Below are 16,969 nucleotides of genomic sequence, written 5' to 3'. Positions count from 1 at the left end.
ATCACCAACCCTTCTCCATCGCTAATTCCGTGATGCTCCCCACTTGGAGTGAGTAATTCCTTCATCGACTCGCTGGTCGATGAGGAGTTGAATGAGATTCATCATGTAATCGAGTTAGTTTTGTTAGGGCTTGATCCCTAGTTACAGTCACCTACTACGTGTTATGATCCGGTAACCCCGGAGTGACAATAACCGGGACTTCTTCCGGTGATTACCGTAGTTTGAGGAGTTCATGTATTCACCATGTATTAATGCTTTATTCTGGTTCTCTATTAAAAGGAGGCCTTAATATCCCTTAGTCTCCAATATGGACCCCGCTGCCACAGGAGGGTAGGACAAAAGATGTCATGCAAGTTCTTTTAATAAATCATGTATGACTATTTACGGAATACATGCCTACATTATATCAATGAACTGGAGCTAGTGCCGTATCGCCCTAGGTTATAACTGTCTCATGATGAATATCATCCAACAAGTCACCGATCCAATGCCTACAAATTTATCTTATATTGTTTCTGCTAAGTTACTACTGCTATCATCACTGTTACACTTGCTACCAAATTACTGCTATTACTGTTACTATTACTATTGCTGCTACTACTACTATCAAAACTATCAAACTACTTTGCTATTGATCACTTTGCTGCAGATAATTAATCTCCAGGTGTGGTTGAATTGAAAACTCAGCTGCTAATAACTTCAAATATTCTTTCGCTCCCCTTGTGTCGAATCAGTAAATTTGGGTTGAATACTCTACCCTCGAAAACTGTTGCGACCCCCTATACTTGTGGGTTATCAATCTCCCACTTGGAACTAACATCCAGTTCGTATCTTGTTCGCTTTGGTTATCATCACTTGCTTGGCACATCTCAGTGTTGCCAGAGTACTTGTTGCATCACTTGCCTTTCTTCCAACCACTTATTAAAGTCGTGATTGGTGTTACATTGGCCACATATATGCCTAGTTGACATGGTTCATTCCCATACACCACCATAAAAGGGGTTTTGCCCAGAGTACAGTGATAGGTAGAATTATATCAAAATGCCTCCAGCTATAGCCATTACTCTAGGTTTTTGGGCAGCTCTACACAACACCGAAGGCTAGTCTCAAGGGATTGATTAACCCTTTCGGTCTGTGTAACGTGCGATATATAGTACTAGTCCCAACAAAGACTTTGGAGTCCTTGCTAAGGCTAGAAGCGCCTTGGTCGCCCCGATATATGACTTCATAATTTACACGTATTGTCATATGCCGGTGAACAAGGTGGACATCACAACAAATGCAATTGCGCATGAATAGAATAGTTTAAATACGAGTGAATGATAGGGCAAACATATGCCAATACATAATTTATCGCCATTCAGAGGTCAACAGGACCCAACGTTACATCACTTAGGCAGCAGAAGAAACACGGGTCCAAGTACGGACTAGAAGCTAATGTTGCCTAAGAGGCAAGATAAATAAATGGCGTCCACCCTGCAGTCCGAGACTGCCAACCGAGATCCCCAAGTCTACTCTTCATTGTACATGTCATCAAACATAACATAGTACTAGCCACGGTCTTCATTGTAGCGAAACTGATGTCCGGGGAAATCAACCGAACCTTTCTCATTGGTACCTGCATCTGGTGTTGTTGTGACAAGGATGAGTCTTTTGGAATCACCAAGTACATTACCAAGGGTACTAATACTACCAATACTCATGGGTTGGATACTGATAAGTGGTGAGATTGCAGCAAGCAACTAATCAATGTAAAACAACTAGTCCTATGAATACTAGAACAAGATGAGACCATCCTACGCAAAAGGGGTACCAAGCTAGTTGATCACTAAGTGGTCCTGAACACCTGAGAATGAGTACAATCATCACCCCACCGTGTCTTCCTCTTCCTTGCATACCCATAAAAAGAGATAATCATGTACGCACACCTTGATCAAATTTTAGTTATTATTTCAAGTTGTCTATGACTCACGTAACAAATTTCCAAGTCGTCCATAACTGTGGACACGACTTTCCAAATATTTAACCCTATAGGAATGCTCCAACTTCCCACTATAAGTTTTGCATGCATACCCCATTCCAACCGATACATGGCCCTTAGAATCACTGTATAAGCACGAACGTGACCCAGAAGTTTAGAGGTAACAAGTTCCTCTAGCTAACATCAAACTAATCCATAGCACCTCCCGATGGGTCGACATCCGAACCAGAGCCGACGTATCTATGGATCTGGTCCCAACTGGATGGGCTAAGGATACAGTAGCCAAACCTGACTTACCGTGGTGGCACCACATATTGCTCCGTGTAGACCAACGCTTTCGAGGCGTTGGCCCAAGTTGTTTCAAAAATACCCCGGGTAACATCAACTCCCTATACAAGTTTATATTTTCAAATGTAGTATCAATGTTGGGTCCTCCAGAAGAATTCAATGGTAGATAAAGGAGTTCAAGGGGGCTATAACCCCCGCCCCCTCCACACACATGCACTAGGATACGATAATCAAGGAACATAATACCAGTTTTCTCGGTGCTTAAGGTTGACCAGAGTACCCTTGGTAATGTACTTGGTGATTCCAAAAGACTCACCCTTGTCACAACAACACCAGATGCAGGTACCGATGAGAAAGGTTCGGTTGATTTCCCCGGACATCAGTTTCGCTACAATGAAGACCGTGGCTAGTACTATGTTATGTTTGATGACGTGTACAATGAAGAGTAGACTTGGGGATCTCGGTTGGCAGTCTTGGACTGCAGGGTGGACGCCATTTATTTATCTTGCCTCTTAGGACAAATAAGACACCACGTTCTTTCACATAAGCTCAAATAATATACATCGTACATCAGTAATACTTACAGCCGAGACTTAAAATATTACGTTACACGCTTGAACTATGTATGTTGAACAGACACGTACACGATGCAAGAATAAAAAGTTGGCAAGAGCCAACTAAAAGAGAGAAAAAATAAGAAAAAAAATTAAGAGAGGAGTTTGGATTGGATAAAGAGGGCTGACAAGCAAACACAAAAGAGAAAAGGAAACTATACTGTGTATCCTAGCAAAAAAAGGAGAAATATTGTGCTCAACTTTTAGCATCTGACCGTACAAGGTATCAAGAAGATATATTCCCTCTGTTCCTTTATGTAAGGTGTATTATTTTCAGCATGGTGATCAAGGCATATTTTTATCTCTACTACTAATAAACAATCAAGCGTAAACTTCTTTAAACGCACCTCATAAATATACACGAACCCATTACCACCGCAGGATTAGGGTCATTAAATTCAATCCAACCGCTAGCCTTGATCTAATACTCCACCCTGTGTCCGCAACCTCTCTTCCGTGATTAGCGCTCACCTCTCCACTCAATCCACCGCTAACAAACTCCACGCCCGAGTCCTCCACCCCTACAATCACGCACGTTAGGCAACAAACAAGGAAAAGAAACTAGCGGTCATCAAGCAAGGTAACAACCCAGAGGATGAGGAGTCTTCATTCTGGACCGCCGCTGAGATGAATTTCTTCAGGAGGGCCGTCGGGGGGCGGGAGTGGAGCCACGGTGTTGGTGATGAACCGGAGCGTGTGGAGCTCGGCCCGCGACGGTGTGGCCCTTGTCAACCAGCGACGACGGTGTTAGCGTTATTCCTAAACGTCCGAGCGGCGACGGCGGACGACTAATGGTTGTTGACGATGGCAGGCGACGGCGGCGTGCTCCGTCCGGCGGGGCCAGGCGGCGCGTGTGGCATCGCGGGGAGGCGGGCCTTTTATGAGGGTGGTCGAGGCAGTTCATGGTGGAACTCGGGCTCCGCGGACTGCGGGCATGGCATTGCCATGAAGGCAACGAGTCCTGGGCGTGCCTCGCGCGACGCAACGGGCGGTGGGTGGGATGCTGGGACGATGGCGGGAACGCGTATATGTGTGGCCAGGAGGCCGGGCTTGGCGCATCACCTGCGCATCTCTATCTCTACTACTAATAAACAATCAAGCGTAAACTTCTTTAAACACATCTCATAAATATACACAAACCCATTACCACCGTAGGATTAGGGTCATTAAATTCAATCCAACCGCTAGCCTTGATCTAATATGTTTACTGTGTGCATTTAGCAATTTACCTTGACTGACCACCCCGCGTCCGCAACCTCTCTTCCGTGATTAGCGCTCACCTCTCCACTCAATCCACCGCATAACAAACTCCATGCCCGAGTCCTCCACTCCTACAATCACGCACGTTAGGCAGCAAACAAGGAAAAGAAACTAGCGGCCATCAAGCAAGGAAACAACCCAGAAGATGAGGAGTCTTCGTTCTCGACCGCCGCTGAGATGAATTTCTTTAGGAGGGCCGTCGGGGAACGGGAGTGGGGCCACGGTGTTGGTGATGAACCGGAGCGCGTGGAGCTCGGCCCGCGACGGCGTGGCCCTTGTCAACCAGCGACGACGGTGTTAGCGTTATTCCTAAACATTCCAAGCGGCGACAGCGGACGACTAATGGTTGTTGACGATGGCAGGCGACGGCGGCGTGCTCTGTCCGGCGGGACCGGGCGTCACGTGTGGCATCACGAGGAGGCGGGCCTTTTATGAGGGTGGTCGAGGCGGTTCACGGTGGAACTCGGGCTCCGCGAACTGCGGGCATGGCATGGCCATGAAGGCAACGGGTCCTGGGCGTGCCTCGCGCGACGCAACGGGCAGCGGGTGGGATGCTGGGGCGATGGCGGGAACGCGTATATGTGTGGCCAGGAGGCCGGGCTTGGCGCATCACCTGCGCAGCGCATGGCAGCGGTAACTGACAGCGCGCTCAACCAGAGACCGGCGGCGGACATCGGTGCCGGCGACAGCGGCCAACAAGCGAACCAGCGCGTCGTGGCGACACGCGCGGCCAACATGGCCAGGGTGCCTTGCGGAGCAGCAGCTGCCCGACGAGTGGTGGCGGTGTGGCGGTGGCCAGCGCGCACGGGCGGCAAACTTGGCGACAGCATGTGTGTCGTGCGCAGGCCAGCTCAGCGTGAAGCACACGAACACAGGTGCGCATCCGACTGCTGCTACTTCACTACTGTATTTTGTAGTTGTTGCTACGTCATGAGCGCGGTGCTGAGGAACGAAGTCAGCCTCGACGCAATCAAATGACACCTGACTGCAGAGCAGTGCTGTCGAGAAGTCAATGGTGAAGTGCATTTTAGGTACGAACGTCAGGTTTCAGTTGCACAACTATAGAGTGGAGTATTGCTAATGGTGAAGTGCATTTCTATTATCTGCATTTTTATTTGAAGGCAATACTTTGTAAAGGCTTTCACTGCCCGTGTACATATTTTCAACTTTGTCTAATAAAACCAAGGTTCAGATTATATTTGGGCAGCCAAAACTGAGGTTTATAGAGTACCTTGCTCATGAGGCCAACTACGTCATGCTCTCCAACGTATTCACATTGACGCAGAGATGGAAGGAGAAGTCAGCGTTGCTCTGCAGCTAGCATCGGGTGTGAAATCAGATGATATAGAAAATGTGATATTTTGGCTGCATGCAACTTGTTTTCTTATTTTTCACCTAATTTCCAGTCTTCTTTTTTGTTGCAAGATATGACATTTTCTTTCTCACCACTTCCCATATGAACATATTTGAAAAGAAGCGGTGCTCTGAGTTGTTGATACGGTATTGTCATTACTGTATAATAACAAGATACGGTATGTTCTCATTTACTGGTATTTGTTCTTCCATACTAACATAGTTATTGTCCACTAGAATTCTTTGTGTTCTGTAATTTAAAGTCCTGCCGTGGAATATGAGGTTTGAGTACCATAGCTGTTGAACTGAAGTTAATCCAGCTACAGATAATAAAGTATTGAATAAATGATCATACACCAGGGCCCCATGAGTGAATAACAGAACAATACATTTGACAAAATGAAAATGTTTAGTTTCAATACCAAGCAGGAAAATAGCTAGGTTCCTGCTATGAAATGAAAATGCTGTATGGTTTCCACATTTTCATTTTTATATGTGAATCTTAGGAAGTTTTCATCTTATAGCATGATATACATCCATGTAATGCATTTGCACTATCTCCCACTGAACTGGTACCTCCACAATGACACCATAGTACAAGTTACCTACTTATGAACAACCATGTCATGGGTTCATCTCCCATGTCGATTTGCTTTCCTTGATGGTTGCGTGTTAGAACTCAATGTTGCAAAAGAAGTTTTTCCCTAACAAAATATATATTTTGTTTATGTGGAAAAACACCTTGCTGTATAGAGAAAGTGGAGAAGTGATAACTACCCTTGCCCGAAGGTGCTTTGTCTCAACCTGGCTAATGCATGCAAATGGTTGATTTTCTCTTGCAGTAACATTGTAAAATATATTATTACTATTTTTCTTGTATATAAGGGTCAAACATGAAGGTTTCATTTCGACATACGAGTGTTTATGACATTCCAACTTTTGACATCACTATATTTTTATAAGTCCAACACCTGATGAAGATCTTCTTTTGACAGTTTTTGATATCACCAACTTTTGACAGGTTTTATAACCAACTTTTGACATCACTATATATTATTTTACCATTGTATAACTTGTGCACATTCGGCACATCTTGAAAATGGCTTAATATGAACCTGCTTTTCAAAAATGTACTTTAAGACGAGACAACAGAAAAAAGGCTTGTCTCGTCTTGTGCTTGTGTTGGGCTTGTTGTGCTATGTCCACATCGGATCTTGGGTTTCTTTGTCTGTGTGTGTGCGCGCGCATTTGGACCGTGCCTGCGGTGGCTTTGGGTGAGTGTGTGTGGTGTGTTGTTGTGACCTTGCTACTTTGTGCTTGGTGGTTGCTTTATTTATAAAGCGGGGCGAAAGTCTTTTTGGTAAATGTACTTTAAACACATTTTGTAATGTCAAAAAATTTAAAACAAAATTGTGTGCATACATGTTCGCAAAAATATGTCCGCGGGACAAAGTTTTATAAAAAAAGACTTTTATTTTATCCCAGCAAAAAAGACAAATTTTAGTGCTTCTAAATAGCGTTTTGTGACACAATGTTTTGTCTTTTTTGCGCAAGCCACAAAAAATTGTCTTCTCGTCAAACTAGTTGCACACACATAAAATATGAAGATGTCCACACGCACCTTGTTCTGAATATTTTGACATTTCAAAATGTGTTTTTCAAAGAGGATTCATATGTACCCGGGTTCAGCCATGCACTTCCCATGCATATTCGTTCATATTTCGTTATATCCTGCGCAACATTGCAAAATCAATCTAAAAAGATGAGTTAAGAAGATGCATGTAGGTATGAACCAGTTAACAATTGTGTTTATTTAAATAATTGTTTCATGACCAAGATGTACAAGAAAGTTTACTTTTACGCTCATTCGTGCGCTGCACGTGCACGCTTACTAGTAGATAGTTTAGGATAAAATTACCCTTGGCAAATTTGTTGATTAGTGACAAGTAAATAAGTTAGTCCAGGAAAGAAATAGATACATGCAATCGAAAGAGACACTTTCCCTCTTTTTACTACAAGTAGGGGTACATGCACTCTCCTATTTTCTGAAGGGCTTGAAATGGAATTACGAGAAATTAAAAGAAATGTATGTGGAATTCTATAAAAAAACAAATACGCCTTATATAAAGGAACAAAGGGAGTACTATGTAACGTCCCGGACAGACCCGCCGGTGGTTGTTACTCCTGGCAGGATCTAGACTGGTCCCACAGATTAATACTAGTCTTTTCTGCGCACTTTGTCCTCACTCATGCGCACCCGGGAGCAACTTCCCGGTCGGTCACCCATCCTGACACTACTCCAAGCTGAGCACGCTTAACTTTGGAGTTCTGTCCGAATGGGCTCCCGGAAAAGAAGGAATTCCTTATTAATATGAGTAGTCTATCACCCCTAATAAGCCAGGCTATCATATACTAGCTAGCCATCAAACCGATCTGCATGTAATGTGTAAAAAAAACAATCTGTATCCTCTGAGAAAAGAAACAATCGGAATCCACTCCAAAAAGGAAAACAAAGCCATCACACGACCCTGCCAAATCAATACGTAAGAGTAGACAATGACTTTGGCTGGGCACGGTTACCATGCAAGGCAAAAGGAAAAGGGTAGAATAATGAATGGAATTAGCTAATGATGTGTTGGGCCACAACTAGAAGACACGGTTAGGGATTGCAATTGGGCATAGACACACTATATCCTTTGTTGAGAAATTACACGCACGGGCATTTGAGTGTATGGAATTTGTACGTCCACGTTGCAAAGATGGACTAAACTAAATTTACAAAGGGCGATTAATCCACGTAAATTAAGTGGGCTCTAATAAGATCGGATGAAACACAAATATTTAAGATCATTCATATGGGGCAAATCAAATAAATTCAGTGGTGAAAACATGATACATTTATATTTTCAAATAAAAATCTCTTCTATTTGAATTCAAACAAATTTGCAAAAAGATGTAGCACTTATTTTAAAAATAGGCACGCAATGTGCAGGGAACACACATCTTTTGATATTATTAATAGTATTGATGTATAGAAATTGTTATATATCATTTATAATTTTACATGCAAATACATATCTATTAAAAAATATTGCCAAAAGTTATGCATCAAGATCGTGTCAAAATAAAAAGACAGACCCATATTTAAGAAATCTATAACGACATTAGATGCGCAAAAATCCAATTCTCCACCGTAATAAGCCATAAGTATTCATACACGCATATTTATTATCGACGTCATTAATTATATGGTCGATTCGTAATGACAGCTACTTAGATTTAATGATACAGAGAGGGTAGTATATTGTGTTGTCCAATAGGAAGTGCAACAAGATATTCGAAAAGTCATGTAGTAGAAAACAACCAAAAGGTACAACAACCACACACTATTGATTATACTGCAGACATCACCCCTGTTGTCAGCAGCTAAATGTAAGTTGGACATACATGTTGCTTGATTTTTTTAATCTGAAGTACAGAAAAATAAAAACATTAAATGTTGACAAAAATACAAGTTTCATGCTCTAGATTAAAAACTGAATTTAGTTATTGTAAAGTTCTATTAGAACAATGAGTTTTGTCTTTATGTACACGGTGTACAAAATTTACACATGGTCACAGGTGTGGAACTTTTCCCTCACTTTATAACATGCATATATCATGAAATCATAGGGTAGAGGTAGAAGCCATGAGAATGGTCATTATAATTGACCAACACAAAAATAACAATAACACCTAACATGTATACCATGAAATTGTTGCTTGTGGTTATGCTTGAGAACACATGTTTCCTGAACCCAATAAATGTATTTGGTATACCTTAACTCCGTCTAATGCTCTCAATCACCCAAGTTTTAAAAAGCAAACTCAACATTGCTATGGGCGTAACTAGTTCCTATAACTTGATACATAGGGTGGGGTTTCGAATCCAGCAATGTATGAAACAAAATATTTTATGTTATTTAGGTACACTACACTACAAGAAACAATCACACAAAGTGCATGGCAGCTCGAACCAATATATCTTTTTAGAAAATCAAATAGTATAGTGTTAAAGAGCGAAATAGCTCGAACCAGTACAAGGCATGCAATATTTTGATAGATTTGAGTGGAATACATGTGCAAGCAACATAGTCATCAGGAAATTATTTGAAATGCATGTGAAATTTACACACTTATGATAGGAGCAAATGAAATGAAATTTATAGATATTATCGTTGAATACAATTTAATAATTATAACATATTTGTATTAGGTATATCAGAGAGGTTATGATGGTATACTAAACTTGAATAAAATTTCAATTGGGTCCTGACCGATGAAATCAAGTAAAATTAACATCCACGTGCGAAGTTACAGATGTACATGGTTATGCAATGCATTTGAAATGGATGTGATGCATTGTAGCATGTTAAAAATTGAAGGAGATATGCCATAGAGGCAATAATAAAGTTGTTATTTATATTTCCTTATATCATGATAAATGTTTATTATTCATGCTAGAATTGTATTAACCAGAAACTTAGTACATGTGTGAATACATAGACAAACAGAGTGTCCCTACTATGCCTCTACTTGACTAGCTCATTAATCAAAGATGGTTAAGTTTCCTATCCATGGACATGTGTTGTAATTTGATGAACGGGATCACATCATTAGAGAATGGTGTGATGGACTAGACCCATCCGTTAGCTTAGCACTATGATCATTTAGTTTATTGCTATTGCTTTCTTCATGACTTATACATGTTCCTATGATTATGAGATTATGCAACTCTTGAATACCGGAGGAACACTTAGTGTGCTATCAAACGTCACAACGTAATTGGGTGATTATAAAGATGCTCTACAGGTATCTTTGATGGTGTTTGTTGAGTTGGCATAGATCGAGATTAAGATTTGTCACTCCGATTGTCGGAGAGGTATCTCTGGGCCCTCTCGGTAATGCACATCACTATAAATGTGACTAATGAGTTAGTTGCGGGATGATGCATTACAGAACGAGTAAAGAGACTTGCCGGTGATGAGATTGAACTAGGTATGATGATACCGACGATCGAATCTCAGGCAAGTAACTTACCGATGACAAAGGGAACAACGTATGTTGTTATGCGGTTTGACCGATAAAGATCTTCGTAGAATATGTAGGAGCCAATATGAGCATCCAGGTTCCGCTATTGGTTATTGACCGGAGATGTGTCTTGGTCATGTCTACATAGTTCTCGAACCCGTAGAGTCCGCACGCTTAACGTTCGATGACGATGTATTATGAGTTATGTGATTTGAAGACCGAAGTTTGTTCGAAGTCCCGGATGAGATCATAGACATGACGAGGAGTCTCGAAATGGTCGAGAGGTAAAGATTCATATATTGGAAGGCTATATTCGGACATCGGAAAGGTTCCGAGTGATTCAGGTATTTTTTCGGAGAACCGAGGAGTTACGGGAATTCACCGGGGGAAGTATTGGGCCTTACTGGGATTTAGTGTAAAGGAGAGAAGAGCCACAAGGGGAGGCAGCGCGCCCCCATGGGCTGGTTCGAATTGGACTAGGAGGGGGTCGCGCCCCCCTCTTTCCTTCTCCCTCCCCCTCTCCTTCCTTCTTCTCCTACTTGGACTAGGAAAGGGGGAAACCTACTCCAACTAGGAGTAGGAATCCCCCCTTTGGGCGCCCCTTGAGGTCGGCCCTCCTCCTCCTCCCCTCCTTTATATACGGGGGAGGGGGGCACCCCATAGACACACAAGTTGATCTTTAGCCATGTGCGGTGTCCCCCTCCACAGTTTTACACCTCGGGCATATTGTCGTAGTGCTTAGCGAAGCCCTGCGTCGGTAACTTCATCATCACCGTCAACACGCCGTCGTGCTGACGGAACTCACCCTCGTCCTTAGCTGGATCAAGAGTACAAGGAACGTCACCGAGCTGAACGTGTGCAGATCGCGGAGGTGCCATGCGTTCGGTACTTGGTCGGTTGGATCACGAGGACGTTCGACTACATCAACCACGTTACTAAACGCTTCCGCTTTCGGTCTACGAGGGTACATAGACACACTCTCCCCTCTCGTTGCTATGCATCTCCTAGATAGATCTTCCGTGATCGTAGGAAATTTTTTGAAATACCGCGTTCCCCAACAGTGGCATCCAAGCCTATGCTTAGATGTTATATGCACGAGTAGAACACAAGGAGCTATGGGCGATAATAGTCATACTGCTTACCAGCATGTCATACTTTGATTCGGTGGTATTATTGGATGAAGCAGCCCAGACCGACATTACATAACCGCGTCCATGAGATTGGTTCTACTACCGTGCTTCGCACACAGGTGGGTAGTGGGTGTCTATTTCTCCAACTTTAGTTGAATCGAGTTTGACTATGCCCGGTCTTTGTTGAAGGTTAAAACAGCACACTTGATGAAAAATCGTTGTGGTTTTGCGTAGGTAAGAATGGTTCTTGCTAAGCCCGTAGCAGCCACGTAAAACTTGCAACAAAAAATTACAAGACGTCTAACTTGTTTTTGTAGGGCATGTCGTGATGTGATATGGTCAAGACGTGATTATATAAGTTGTTGTATGAGATGATCATGTTTTGTAACACAGTTATCGGCAACTGGCAGGAGCCATATGGTTGTCGCTTTATTGTATGAAATGCAATCGCCATGTAATTGCTTTACTTTATCACTAAGTGGTAGCGATAGTCGTGGAAGCAATAGTTGGCGAGACAACAACGATGCTGTGGTGGAGATCAAGTTGTCAAACCGATGACGATGGTGATCATGACGGTGCTTTGGAGATGGAGATCAAAGGCACAAGATGATGATGGCCATATCATATCACTTATATTGATTGCATGTCATGTTTATCCTTTATGCATCTTATTTTGCGTAGTACGATGGTAGCATTATAAGATGATCTCTCACTAAATTTCAAGGTATAAGTGTCGGCGTCCTGGGAACGGGGTCCCCAAACGTCTTGCCTGCCTACGGCCCACGGCGTGGCTGGGCTGGCTGGGCTGTATGGTCCATCTTCATCGACAAGACATTCAAGACCCTCGCGAGGGGCCAAGCCTCGCGAGGCGGACGATGCAAGACCTCCTCAGGAGTGGCCTTGCCAGGCAGGCTCGTGACGTGAGCCATGACGATTGAGACTAGGTGGGCGTCTGGCGGGCGCCAGCGAGCAGTGTCCTTGTTTCCTCTTTGGTGCCAAGGGGCAAGCGCAGGTGCGGAGTACCAAGGCATCAAGCAAAGGTTTCCATATTGGTGCAACGAGACCAAGACCAGAAGGACGGCAGGACGGAGGTCACCATGGAGCCCAAGATGGCGTCATCACCAGAACCTTTGGCAGGCGAAGACCACCTTTCATCAGGATAACTTGTACTAGCTGTCCCCTTTCGAATTGGCCGTTGTTGGCTCCCTTCCCGCTCAATATTTGGGGAGAGGACCAGGGCCTATATAAGTAGAACTAGCCACCACAGTGAAGGGACGGACCGGAGGGACCTGAGCAGATCCAAGGTCATGTCACCCACACAAGTTCACCAAGCACAAGAACACCTCAACCTCAGGAGGCTGTTCTTCCCCTTGTACTGTTCTTCATCAGTGCGAGAGGCAATCCACCATCACACACTGGAGTAGGGTATTACATCACAATGGTGGCCCGAACCAGTATAAATCTTGTGTCTTTCTGTGTTGTGAGTTCGTCGAGATCGTCCGCAAGATCTTAGAGAGCTAGGGCGTGGATCGATAGGGAGAAAACCTTCGCGCGCACCCCGGTGTTCATACCTCAAGGGTTTGCCGGAACCCATGATCCGACATTTGGTGCGCTAGGTAGGGGTGTGCTGAAGCTTCCTTCCATCGCTCCGTGCTCCGTTGCTTCGTCGTCTCCATGGCAGACGCGCGCCGCGCTCGTGCTGAGCGCCGGGCTGCCCTCGCCGCCCAAGTTGCTCAGACGGATCCCGTCGGTGAGCCGCCTTGTCGTTCCCTGTCGCCTGCCGCCAACGCCGCCACCGGCCCGGCGGGGAACGAGCAGCAAGCATCCTCGCTGCACCCCTCGGTGCGGTAGGACAGCCTCACCGCCACTCCATCGCTGACCCCGCCCGGTTCTTCTTCCCATGCACGTCGTCCTCCTAAGGATGCACGGGCTGCGCTCCTCATGGCGCACGAGCTCCTGCGCTACCGTCCGGTCGACGACCTCTATGAGGACTGGCTCGACTGCATCGCCGAGCTTATCTGCGCCGCAGGGGGCTCCCCAGTGTCGTCCCTCTCTCCGCCTTGCCCTCCGCCAGCTACGGGTGACGTAGCCCACGGAGCACCTTCACCACCTCAGCCCCAAGACGGCGCCCTGCCGCCAAGACACGCGGCTCCGTGACGCGACCCGCCGTGTCCCACACCCGCGTGTGAAGAGAGAAGTTGACAAGAGGTCCCTCGACCGCAACAAAACACTCCGCCGCTCCTCACGCCGCCGCACCAGCGGCTGCTGCGGCAAGCCCGCGCGCCACCTGTAGCGGCAGGGTGCGGACCCCATCAAGACCAAGCTCCACCCCCAAGGCGGGTCCCGGTGACCACAGCTGGCTGCCGCGCCTTCACCCCTGAGCTGTGTAGCGTCGCGTGGCCAGGCAAGTTCAAGCCAGATCTGCCTCCTCGCTACGACGGCACCCCTGACCCCGAGGAGTTCTTGCAGCTCTACGAGCTGAGCATCGAAGCAGCCAACGGTGATGAGAAAATCATGGCGAACTGGTTTCCCATGGCTCTCAAGGAGGGCGCCTGCTCCTCGCTCCTGAACCTTCCTCCAGGCTCAATCTCCTCCTAGGACGAAATGCGCACCCGCTTCATCGCCAACTTCCAAGGCACTCGCGACCGCCCCCCGGTCGCGGGCGACCTGCGCCGCATCAAGCAACAACCAGGAGATACCCTGCAAAAGTACATTCAGCGCTTCAATAGCGCACGGATCAAGATCCCCAAGGTGACCGATGATGCCATCATCTCTGCGTTCTCTGACGGCGTCTGCGACGTCAAGATGAAGGAGGAGCTCGACATCCATGAAGAGTTGTGCACGACCCTGGAGCTATTCAACATCGCGACCAAGTGTGCTAGAGCTGAGGAGGGGCGCCTCTCCCTCCTCGAGCTCCCTGCTGCAGACCAGAGGAGAAGAAGGCCAAGGCCAAGGACGTGAAGCACAAGGGAGCAGCCGTGCTCGCAGCGGAACCAGACACCAAGCGTGGCAGAGACAAACCAGAGTCACCCAAGGGCGCCATCCGTTCTATGCCTTCCACAACCTGAACACCCACAACACCAGCGACTGCCAAGAGCTCAGAGCCATTCGCAAAGGACGCTTCAGTCGGTGCCCCGAGCGCGGTGACCGGGGCTATGGCCGAGGAGGAGGACATGGTGGTGGACGCTGGGATGACCGTGGCCCGCGCCAGGAGTGGCGCGACCGGTCTCGTGAGGACCGCTGGCATGATTAGCCTCGCGAGGGCGCCTCGAGGGATCAGCCTCGTGAGGATCTTCCTCAAGGCAATGCCAGACTCCCTCCATTGCCACCACCGCCAAGAAGGAATGACAAACACCATCAGGACGAGGGGCTGGGGCCTTCTAGGAACCGTGTGCTATCACCTGCATCTTGGGCGGAGCCCAGGCCCCAGCCTCACATCGTATCTTCAAGCAGTTTGCTCGTGAAGTGAATGCAGTCCTCCCCAAGCTCGAAGCCACGCGCCCGCTCAGATGGTCCCAGTGCCCCATTACATTCAACTCGGCATACCAGCTCAAGTGCGCAGCTACCGCTGGCACCCTCCCGATGCTTTGCTACCCAGTCATCAGCAACGTGCAAGTTACGAAGACCCTCATCGACGGCGGCGCAGGGCTCAACGTCTTGTCCGTCGACACATTCGACAGCCTCCAAGTGTCGTATGACCAGCTTCAGCCCACCAAGCCTTTCTTAGGAGTGACCGACGGTTCTACCACACCGATAGGGCAGGTCCACCTCCCCGTCACCTTCGGAGAACGCAAGAACTACCGCACTGAGCTCATCGACTTTGACGTTGCGCACATCCGCCTGCCGTACAATGCCATCCTTGGGTATCTATCCCTGGCCAAGTTTATGGCAGTGACCCATCACGGCTACAATGTCCTCAAGATGCCGGGAAGCAGCGGGATCATCACGGTCCCATGTGAAGAAAGAGATGCGGTGTGCTCCCTTGAGCGTGCCTTCCAAGCTGCAGCAGTCGACGACCCCGACAGCAAGGGCGAGGGCCCTTCTAAGGCCATCCACAAGAAGAAGAAGAAGCTGCAACACGCAGGACCTCAGGAGGGTGACGCCATGGCCGGAGCCTCCTCAGGATCAGCGCCCGCTCCAGGGGCGCCTCCCTCCATCACATAGGAAGGCGCGCCCGGCGCCCTTCTCAGGCAGGGCTTGGGGGCTTTCTTCTGGAAGGCCTCAGACTTTGCCCACATCACGAGGGAGGCGCTCGGGCACCACTTGGAGGCGTGCTTCGCGGCACGTTTTCCTCAGGAGGGCACATGGCAAGGATTGCCCACCGTTTTGGAGTTCATCACCAAGACCACCCAGGAATTGCAAGACGCAAGGGCCATGCATAGCGACCGCTGCTTGCTAGACGCAGCTTCCCATCCAGGCGAGGATGCCGGACTGTGTGTCTGCATCGACGTTCCAGGGCTCAACAGGGCCGCTTCTCAGGAGCTTTTCTGGCCTTCACGCGGGGGATGCTGCGAGGGCCCACCGCACAGCTACATTCGCATGCCCTTTGGCATGCCAAGTGTATCGTCTGCCCACCAGCGCAACCTGCGGTGCATCCTAGCGGCTCAGGAGGCCAGGCACCACGCCGCCCAGATGGAGATGGAGACGGTCCTCAAGGAACCACCTGACCCCCGGAGCCTCCCGAGGCTCAGGGCTCTGGTGACTTGTGAGGAGCAACCCCTTTTCCGTGCACCTTCAGCTGCCCCGACTCTCCTTCGTCAACATAACCAGGTGACGTCTTTCCAAGTTCATCCAGCCGGGAGCGCCCCTCGGGCTGCATCATTCCCAGGCCGCATGGGTCCGTCCCTGTGGCATGTATCCCTTTTTATGTCTTTATCTTACCTTGTTGGGGGCGCCCCTCAGGCTGCATCATCCCCAAGACGCTCGGGCCTGGCCCAGTGGCACGTATCTCTCATGCACCTGCTTAAGCTTGCTACTCTCATGTTCGATCTACCTATGATTACTACCTGCTCAATCGTCGCCTCCCACGGGGCCTCCTCACGCCGGCACGGCGCTGGTGCACGGGTCTGTCCCTACCACGTCGATAAACCTGAGCGGCCGAGCTCTGGCTCGCGGCATGCCTCACGCACGTCACCTCACCAGGCCAAGGGGTGCATGCCACAGGGACGGACCCACACGGCCTGGGAATAATGCAGCCCAAGGGGTGCTCCCAGCTTAAACGACCTTGGAAGATGTCACCTGGTTCTGTAGGCAAAGCAGAGTTGGTGCAGCTG

General features: G+C 47.5%; 1 long non-coding RNA gene across 1 annotated transcript; it reads right to left on the bottom strand.

Moving 5' to 3' along the window:
• Window positions 1-2,868: 2,868 nt before the first annotated feature.
• On the bottom strand, window positions 2,869-3,878 carry LOC119331194. The gene is made up of 2 exons (XR_005160413.1): window positions 3,472-3,878; window positions 2,869-3,404 (listed from the first exon to the last, which is right to left on the bottom strand). It is a non-coding gene; the product is annotated as an uncharacterized LOC119331194 (long non-coding RNA).
• Window positions 3,879-16,969: the final 13,091 nt, after the last annotated feature.

Source organism: Triticum dicoccoides, chromosome 7A, assembly GCF_002162155.2.
Source record: "Triticum dicoccoides isolate Atlit2015 ecotype Zavitan chromosome 7A, WEW_v2.0, whole genome shotgun sequence".
NCBI lineage: Eukaryota > Viridiplantae > Streptophyta > Magnoliopsida > Poales > Poaceae > Triticum > Triticum dicoccoides.
This window is presented reverse-complemented; position numbering and strand designations above follow the sequence as displayed.